Source organism: Mytilus galloprovincialis, chromosome 7, assembly GCF_965363235.1.
Source record: "Mytilus galloprovincialis chromosome 7, xbMytGall1.hap1.1, whole genome shotgun sequence".
Taxonomy (NCBI): Eukaryota; Metazoa; Mollusca; class Bivalvia; order Mytilida; family Mytilidae; genus Mytilus; species Mytilus galloprovincialis.
Window position 1 is genome coordinate 2,027,553 of NC_134844.1, and position 9,851 is coordinate 2,037,403.

General features: G+C 39.5%; 1 long non-coding RNA gene across 1 annotated transcript; it reads right to left on the reverse strand.

Moving 5' to 3' along the window:
- Positions 1 to 838: 838 nt before the first annotated feature.
- LOC143084345 (uncharacterized) lies at positions 839 to 2,006 on the reverse strand. The gene is made up of 3 exons (XR_012981015.1): positions 1,924 to 2,006; positions 1,662 to 1,730; positions 839 to 1,253 (listed from the first exon to the last, which is right to left on the reverse strand). It is a non-coding gene; the product is annotated as an uncharacterized LOC143084345 (long non-coding RNA).
- Positions 2,007 to 9,851: the final 7,845 nt, after the last annotated feature.

A 9,851-nucleotide genomic window follows, 5' to 3' on the forward strand; every position in this document is an offset into this window, starting at 1 on the left:
GTCTAGAGTTGATTTTCTAAAATGATTTGCCAACATTGTTGTTAATGAGGTGTAATTTCCAGTTATTTAATTATCAACCAGAATGAACATGATGTGGATCTACGCAAAATCAGGTCATCGGTGATCAGTGAAAAACGAAACCCTACCTCAAAGTAAAGTATTAAATTACCAGGCATGAAAAGAAATTCAAACGTAATACGTGGTCCCTTTTTCTTAAAACAAAACAATGAACAATAGAAAAAACATGAAAGACAGCAATACACGAAAACCGATGTGCCATAGGCTCCCGACTTAAGACATGCACATGTATAATCTAGTGATGTAAGAGGGATGTCAAACTGCAAAATTAGTTGGAAATAGCCTGCCCGAGGCAACCAAGTCCCTGATATAAGGACAAAAAGACACAAAGAACCGATCTTATAGTTCCCGTAGTTACTTTAATCTACTTCAAAACCAATTAATTTCACTGATGGATAAATTATTTGCTCAAGGATAATATGTTTTTTTATCTTATTATCAGACATATGCGACTTTTTCTTTATGTAGTATATATGATGATTAAAACTCCATCGAACCACCCATTTGTAGATAGGGATTTAAAATATAAACATCTTTCAAGGAAACAAATGAAGAATTTGTACAAACAAACACGTTAAAATAGATAAAAACATGAGGGAATTTGTTGTAAGGTTGTTAAATTAAACCGATATGTTGAACATTCTGGACAGGTTGTTACGGTGATCAGTTTTCTGGTTTTAATGAGTTTTGCCTTAATGCCTTTTAGACAAATATCCTACACCAAGAAAATAACACAAATAAAACAATGACAACGTAGAACTTCGATGTATATTATTTATTTCATTTAGATATGAGGTAAGCTGAGAACATTGACCAATGGAGACCATATACATTCTCATTACCTCCCCCGTCATGGCGTATTGTCAGGCTATCTCCTTTATTCAAGTCCATGGCAGCGTTCAAAGAACCTTGTGAAAATCCTGTACCAAACACTCCAACATTTTTCTGATCATTTCTCCACAAGTGACAGTGAAGATGTGTTCCTCTGTCAGACATCATAGAGCTTGAAACCATATACAAACCATTCATTGGTACAGTGAAAACACCTGTTGCAGGATTATAAATATCTCCAGTGTTCAGCCAAACTTTGTCAAATATCATAACTTGTTTTGCGGTAAGACCTTTTTTAGCAGTCAATGATGCAGTAAATGCAGGCCTGGTTTTCCTTGTTAGCCCTATGAAATATAAAAAAAATGTATATACTAGATTTCAATGAATAAGGAATCAATGATAGTAAGATATTATAGACGAGACATAAACATATTTTATCATTTCAAATCATGGTGCCGTTAATGAAGCAGTATAATCATGTATAATTAATTAACAAATTAACAGATTCTAAACTAGAAAGTTGTTTTTACATAATTGAACATTGAACATGATAGAACAGAGGAGAAAAAAAACATTACTAACTACAAATACAGTCAGAAGAAGTTCTAGAAAAAATGGACACCCAATAGTTATTGAACCAGTAGAGTAAAAAGGTTAAAAAAAGATATGAATATAATATTGTTGGCAAAAGATTCATAATAACTACAGAAAAAAATCATTAATCTGTGAAAATATAAATAACATAAACGTACCGCCAACTTCAGACTTTTGGTCTTGGGATTTACATAACAGGTCCTGTAAGTTTTCTGAACAAGAATTATCTGCAACATAATTATTAAAGAAAGTGATAATGACATGTAACAAATAGGCTGTGTTATTGTAACAAAATGATAAAGTATTGACAAAAATAACGAACTCAAAATAAGCAATAGAATCATAACAGAACACATAGCTTTTAACAGTTTTACGCATTCATTATCTACTTAATTGTATAAAAAAATAAGTTTATTTTACCTGTCTTGTTAGCTGCAACCATTTGTCCTATTTGTATCACTCCTATCATAGTGAATATAATGGCTGCAGTCGTCATCCTTGACTCCTATCATAGTGAATATAATGACTGCAGTCGTCATCCTTGACTCCTATCATAGTGAATATAATGGCTGCAGTCGTCATCCTTGACTCCTATCATAGTGAATATAATGACTGCAGTCGTCATCCTTGACTCCTATCATAGTGAATATAATGGCTGCAGTCGTCATCCTTGACTCCTATCATAGTGAATATAATGGCTGCAATCGTCATCCTTGACTCCTATCATAGTGAATATAATGGCTGCAGTCGTCATCCTTGACTCCTATCATAGTGAATATAATGACTGCAGTCGTCATCCTTGACTCCTATAATAGTGAATATAATGACTGCAGTCGTCATCCTTGACTCCTATCACAGTGAATATAATGACTGCAGTCGTCATCCTTGACTCCCATCATAGAGAATATAATGACTGCAGTCGTCATCCGTGACATCTATCATAGTGAATATAATGACTGCATTCGTCATCCTTGACTCCTATCATAGTGAATATAATGGCTGCATTCGTCATCCTTGACTCCTATCATAGAGAATATATTGGCTGCAGTCGTCATCCTTGACTCCTATAATAGTGAATATAATGACTGCAGTCGTCATCCTTGACTCCTATCATAGAGAATATATTGGCTGCAGTCGTCATCCTTGACTCCTATAATAGTGAATATAATGACTGCAGTCGTCATCCTTGACTCCTATCATAGTGAATATAATGACTGCATTCGTCATCCTTGACTCCTATCATAGAGAATATATTGGCTGCAGTCGTCATCCTTGACTCCTATAATAGTGAATATAATGACTGCAGTCGTCATCCTTGACTCCTATCATAGTGAATATATTGGCTGCAGTTGTCATCCTTGACTCCTATAATAGTGAATATAATGACTGCAGTCGTCATCCTTGACTCCTATCATAGTGAATATAATGGCTGCAGTCGTCATCCTTGACTCCTATCATAGTGAATATAATGGCTGCAGTCGTCATCCTTGACTCCTATCATAGTGAATATATTGGCTGCAGTCGTCATCCTTGACTCCTATCATATGGCTGCAGTCGTCATCCTTGACTCCTATCATAGTGAATATAATGGCTGCAGTCGTCATCCTTGACTCCTATCGTAGTGAATATATTGGCTGCAGTCGTCATCCTTGACTCTTATCGTAGTGAATATAATGGCTGCAGTCGTCATCCTTGACTCCTATCATAGTGAATATAATGGCTGCAGTCGTCATCCTTGACTCCTATCATAGTGAATATAATGGCTGCAGTCGTCATCCTTGACTCCTATCATAGTGAATATATCGGCTGCAGTCGTCATCCTTGACTCCTATAATAGTGAATATAATGACTGCAGTCGTCATCCTTGACTCCTATCATAGTGAATATAATGGCTGCAGTCGTCATCCTTGACTCCTATCATAGTGAATATAATGGCTGCAGTCGTCATCCTTGACTCCTATCATAGTGAATATAATGACTGCAGTCGTCATCCTTGACTCCTATCATAGTGAATATATTGGCTGCAGTCGTCATCCTTGACTCCTATCATAGTGAATATAATGACTGCAGTCGTCATCCTTGACTCCTATCGTAGTGAATATATTGGCTGCAGTCGTCATCCTTGACTCCTATCGTAGTGAATATAATGGCTGCAGTCGTCATCCTTGACTCCTATCGTAGTGAATATATTGGCTGCTGTCGTCATCCTTGACTCTTATCGTAGTGAATATAATGGCTGCAGTCGTCATCCTTGACTCCTATCGTAGTGAATATAATGGCTGCAGTCGTCATCCTTGACTCCTATCATAGTGAATATATTGGCTGCAGTCGTCATCCTTGACTCCTATCATAGTGAATATAATGGCTGCAGTCGTCATCCTTGACTCCTATCATAGTGAATATATTGGCTGCAGTCCTCATCCGTGACTCCTATCATAGTGAATATAATGGCTACAATCGTCATCCTTGACTCCTATCATAGTGAATATAATGGCTGCAGTCGTCATCCTTGACTCCTATCATAGTGAATATAATGGCTGTAGTCGTCATTCTTGACTCCTATCACAGTGAATATAATGGCTGCAGTCGTCATCCTTGACTCCTATCATAGTGAAAATATTGTCTGCAGTCGTCATCCTTGACTCCTATCATAGTGAATATAATGACTGCAGTCGTCATCCTTGACTCCTATCATAGTGAATATAATGGCTGCAGTCGTCATCCTTGACTCCTATCATAGTGAATATAATGACTGCAGTCGTCATCCTTGACTCATATCATAGTGAATATAATGACTGCAGTCGTCATCCTTGACTCCTATCATAGTGAATATATTGGCTGCAGTCGTCATCCTTGACTCCTATCAAAGTGAATATAATGGCTGCAGTCGTCATCCTTGACTCCTATCATAGTGAATATATTGGCTGCAGTCGTCATCCTTGACTCCTATCATAGTGAATATAATGGCTGCAGTCGTCATCCTTGACTCCTATCATAGTGAATATATTGGCTGCAGTCGTCATCCTTGACTCCTATCATAGTGAATATAATGGCTGCAGTCGTCATCCTTGACTCCTATCATAGTGAATATATTGGCTGCAGTCGTCATCCTTGACTCCTATCATAGTTAATATAATGGCTGCAGTCGTCATCCTTGACTCCTATCATAGTGAATATATTGGCTGCAGTCGTCATCCTTGACTCCTATCATAGTGAATATATTGGCTGCAGTCGTCATCCTTGACTCCTATCATAGTGAATATAATGGCTGCAGTCGTCATCCTTGACTCCTATCATAGTGAATATAATGGCTGCAGTCGTCATCCTTGACTCCTATCATAGTGAAATAATGGCTGCAGTCGTCATCCTTGACTCCTATCATAGTGAATATAATGGCTGCAGTCGTCATCCTTGACTCCTATCATAGTGAATATATTGGCTGCAGTCGTCATCCTTGACTCCTATCGTAGTGAAGATAATGGCTGCAGTCGTCATCCTTGACTCCTATCATAGTGAATATATTGGCTGTAGTCGTCATCCTTGACTCCTATCATAGTGAATATAATGGCTGCAGTCGTCATCCTTGACTCCTATCATAGTGAATATAATGGCTGCAGTCGTCATCCTTGACTCCTATCATACTGAATATAATGGCTGCAGTCGTCATCCTTGACTCCTATCATAGTGAAATAATGGCTGCAGTCGTCATCCTTGACTCCTATCATAGTGAATATAATGACTGCAGTCGTCATCCTTGACTCCTATCATAGTGAATATAATGGCTGCAGTCGTCATCCTTGACTCCTATCATAGTGAATATAATGACTGCAGTCGTCATTCCTTGACTCCTATCATAGTGAATACATTGGCTGCAGTCGTCATCCTTGACTCCTATCATAGTGAATATAATGGCTGCAGTCGTCATCCTTGACTCCTATCATAGTGAATATAATGGCTGCAGTCGTCATCCTTGACTCCTATCATAGTGAATATAATGGCTGCAGTCGTCATCCTTGACTCCTATCATAGTGAATATAATGACTGCAGTCGTCATTCTTGACTCCTATCATAATGAATATAATGGCAGCAGTCGTCATCCTTGACTCCTATCATAGTGAATATAATGGCTGCAGTCGTCATCTTAGACTCCTATCATAGTGAATATAATGGCTGCAGTCGTCATCCTTGACTCCTATCATAGTGAATATAATGACTGCAGTCGTCATCCTTGACTCCTATCATAGTGAATATATTGGCTGCAGTCGTCATCCTTGACTCCTATCATAGTGAATATAATGACTGCAGTCGTCATCCTTGACTCCTATCATAGTGAATATATTGGCTGCAGTCGTCATCTTTGACTCCTATCGTAGTGAATATAATGGCTGCAGTCGTCATCCTTGACTCCTATCGTAGTGAATATAATGGCTGCAGTCGTCATCCTTGACTCCTATCGTAGTGAATATATTGGCTGCAGTCGTCATCCTTGACTCCTATCGTAGTGAATATAATGGCTGCAGTCGTCATCCTTGACTCCTATCGTAGTGAATATAATGGCTGCAGTCGTCATCCTTGACTCCTATCATAGTGAATATATTGGCTGCAGTCGTCATCCTTGACTCCTATCATAGTGAATATAATGGCTGCAGTCGTCATCCTTGACTCCTATCATAGTGAATATAATGGCTGCAGTCGTCATCCTTGACTCCTATCATAGTGAATATAATGGCTGCAGTCGTCATCCTTGACTCCTATCATAGTGAATATAATGGCTGCAGTCGTCATCCTTGACTCCTATCATAGTGAAATAATGGCTGCAGTCGTCATCCTTGACTCCTATCATAGTGAATATAATGACTGCAGTCGTCATCCTTGACTCCTATCATAGTGAATATAATGGCTGCAGTCGTCATCCTTGACTCCTATCATAGTGAATATAATGACTGCAGTCGTCATCCTTGACTCCTATCATAGTGAATATAATGACTGCAGTCGTCATCCTTGACTCCTATCATAGTGAATATAATGGCTGCAGTCGTCATCCTTGACTCCTATCATAGTGAATATAATGGCTGCAGTCGTCATCCTTGACTCCTATCATAGTGAATATAATGGCTGCAGTCGTCATCCTTGACTCCTATCATAGTGAATATAATGACTGCAGTCGTCATCCTTGACTCCTATCATAGTGAATATATTGGCTGCAGTCGTCATCCTTGACTCCTATCATAGTGAATATAATGACTGCAGTCGTCATCCTTGACTCCTATCGTAGTGAATATATTGGCTGCAGTCGTCATCCTTGACTCCTATCGTAGTGAATATAATGGCTGCAGTCGTCATCCTTGACTCCTATCGTAGTGAATATATTGGCTGCTGTCGTCATCCTTGACTCCTATCGTAGTGAATATAATGGCTGCAGTCGTCATCCTTGACTCCTATCGTAGTGAATATAATGGCTGCAGTCGTCATCCTTGACTCCTATCATAGTGAATATATTGGCTGCAGTCGTCATCCTTGACTCCTATCATAGTGAATATAATGGCTGCAGTCGTCATCCTTGACTCCTATCATAGTGAATATATTGGCTGCAGTCGTCATCCTTGACTCCTATCATAGTGAATATATTGGCTGCAGTCGTCATCCGTGACTCCTATCATAGTGAATATAATGGCTACAATCGTCATCCTTGACTCCTATCATAGTGAATATAATGGCTGCAGTCGTCATCCTTGACTCCTATCATAGTGAATATAATGGCTGTAGTCGTCATTCTTGACTCCTATCACAGTGAATATAATGGCTGCAGTCGTCATCCTTGACTCCTATCACAGTGAAAATATTGTCTGCAGTCGTCATCCTTGACTCCTATCATAGTGAATATAATGACTGCAGTCGTCATCCTTGACTCCTATCATAGTGAATATAATGGCTGCAGTCGTCATCCTTGACTCCTATCATAGTGAATATAATGACTGCAGTCGTCATCCTTGACTCCTATCATAGTAATATAATGACTGCAGTCGTCATCCTTGACTCCTATCATAGTGAATATATTGGCTGCAGTCGTCATCCTTGACTCCTATCAAAGTGAATATAATGGCTGCAGTCGTCATCCTTGACTCCTATCATAGTGAATATATTGGCTGCAGTCGTCATCTTTGACTCCTATCATAGTGAATATAATGGCTGCAGTCGTCATCCTTGACTCCTATCATAGTGAATATATTGGCTGCAGTCGTCATCCTTGACTCCTATCATAGTTAATATAATGGCTGCAGTCGTCATCCTTGACTCCTATCATAGTGAATATATTGGCTGCAGTCGTCATCCTTGACTCCTATCATAGTGAATATATTGGCTGCAGTCGTCATCCTTGACTCCTATCATAGTGAATATAATGGCTGCAGTCGTCATCCTTGACTCCTATCATAGTGAATATAATAGCTGCAGTCGTCATCCTTGACTCCTATCATAGTGAAATAATGGCTGCAGTCGTCATCCTTGACTCCTATCATAGTGAATATAATGGCTGCAGTCGTCATCCTTGACTCCTATCATAGTGAATATATTGGCTGCAGTCGTCATCCTTGACTCCTATCATAGTGAATATAATGGCTGCAGTCGTCATCCTTGACTCCTATCATAGTGAATATAATGGCTGCAGTCGTCTTCCTTGACTCCTATCATAGTGAATATAATGGCTGCAGTCGTCATCCTTGACTCCTATCATAGTGAATATAATGGCTGCAGTCGTCATCCTTGACTCCTATCATAGTGAAATAATGGCTGCAGTCGTCATCCTTGACTCCTATCATAGTGAATATAATGACTGCAGTCGTCATCCTTGACTCCTATCATAGTGAATATAATGGCTGCAGTCGTCATCCTTGACTCCTATCATAGTGAATATAATGACTGCAGTCGTCATCCTTGACTCCTATCATAGTGAATATAATGACTGCAGTCGTCATCCTTGACTCCTATCATAGTGAATATATTGGCTGCAGTCGTCATCCTTGACTCCTATCATAGTGAATATAATGGCTGCAGTCGTCATCCTTGACTCCTATCATAGTGAATATAATGGCTGCAGTCGTCATCCTTGACTCCTATCATAGTGAATATATCGGCTGCAGTCGTCATCCTTGACTCCTATCATAGTGAATATAATGACTGCAGTCGTCATCCTTGACTCCTATCATAGTGAATATAATGGCTGCAGTCGTCATCCTTGACTCCTATCATAGTGAATATAATGGCTGCAGTCGTCATCCTTGACTCCTATCATAGTGAATATAATGGCTGCAGTCGTCATCCTTGACTCCTATCATAGTGAATATAATGACTGCAGTCGTCATCCTTGACTCCTATCATAGTGAATATAATGACTGCAGTCGTCATCCTTGACTCCTATCATAGTGAATATATTGGCTGCAGTCGTCATCCTTGACTCCTATCGTAGTGAATATAATGGCTGCAGTCGTCATCCTTGACTCCTATCATAGTGAATATAATGGCTGCAGTCGTCATCCTTGACTCCTATCGTAGTGAATATATTGGCTGCAGTCGTCATCCTTGACTCTTATCGTAGTGAATATAATGGCTGCAGTCGTCATCCTTGACTCCTATCGTAGTGAATATAATGGCTGCAGTCGTCATCCTTGACTCCTATCATAGTGAATATATTGGCTGCAGTCGTCATCCTTGACTCCTATCATAGTGAATATAATGGCTGCAGTCGTCATCCTTGACTCCTATCATAGTGAATATATTGGCTGCAGTCGTCATCCGTGACTCCTATCATAGTGAATATAATGGCTACAATCGTCATCCTTGACTCCTATCATAGTGAATATAATGGCTGCAGTCGTCATCCTTGACTCCTATCACAGTGAATATAATGGCTGCAGTCGTCATCCTTGACTCCTATCACAGTGAAAATATTGTCTGCAGTCGTCATCCTTGACTCCTATCATAGTGAATATAATGACTGCAGTCGTCATCCTTGACTCCTATCATAGTGAATATAATGGCTGCAGTCGTCATCCTTGACTCCTATCATAGTGAATATAATGACTGCAGTCGTCATCCTTGACTCCTATCATAGTAATATAATGACTGCAGTCGTCATCCTTGACTCCTATCATAGTGAATATATTGGCTGCAGTCGTCATCCTTGACTCCTATCAAAGTGAATATAATGGCTGCAGTCGTCATCCTTGACTCCTATCATAGTGAATATATTGGCTGCAGTCGTCATCTTTGACTCCTATCATAGTGAATATAATGGCTGCAGTCGTCATCCTTGACTCCTATCATAGTGAATATATTGGCTGCAGTCGTCA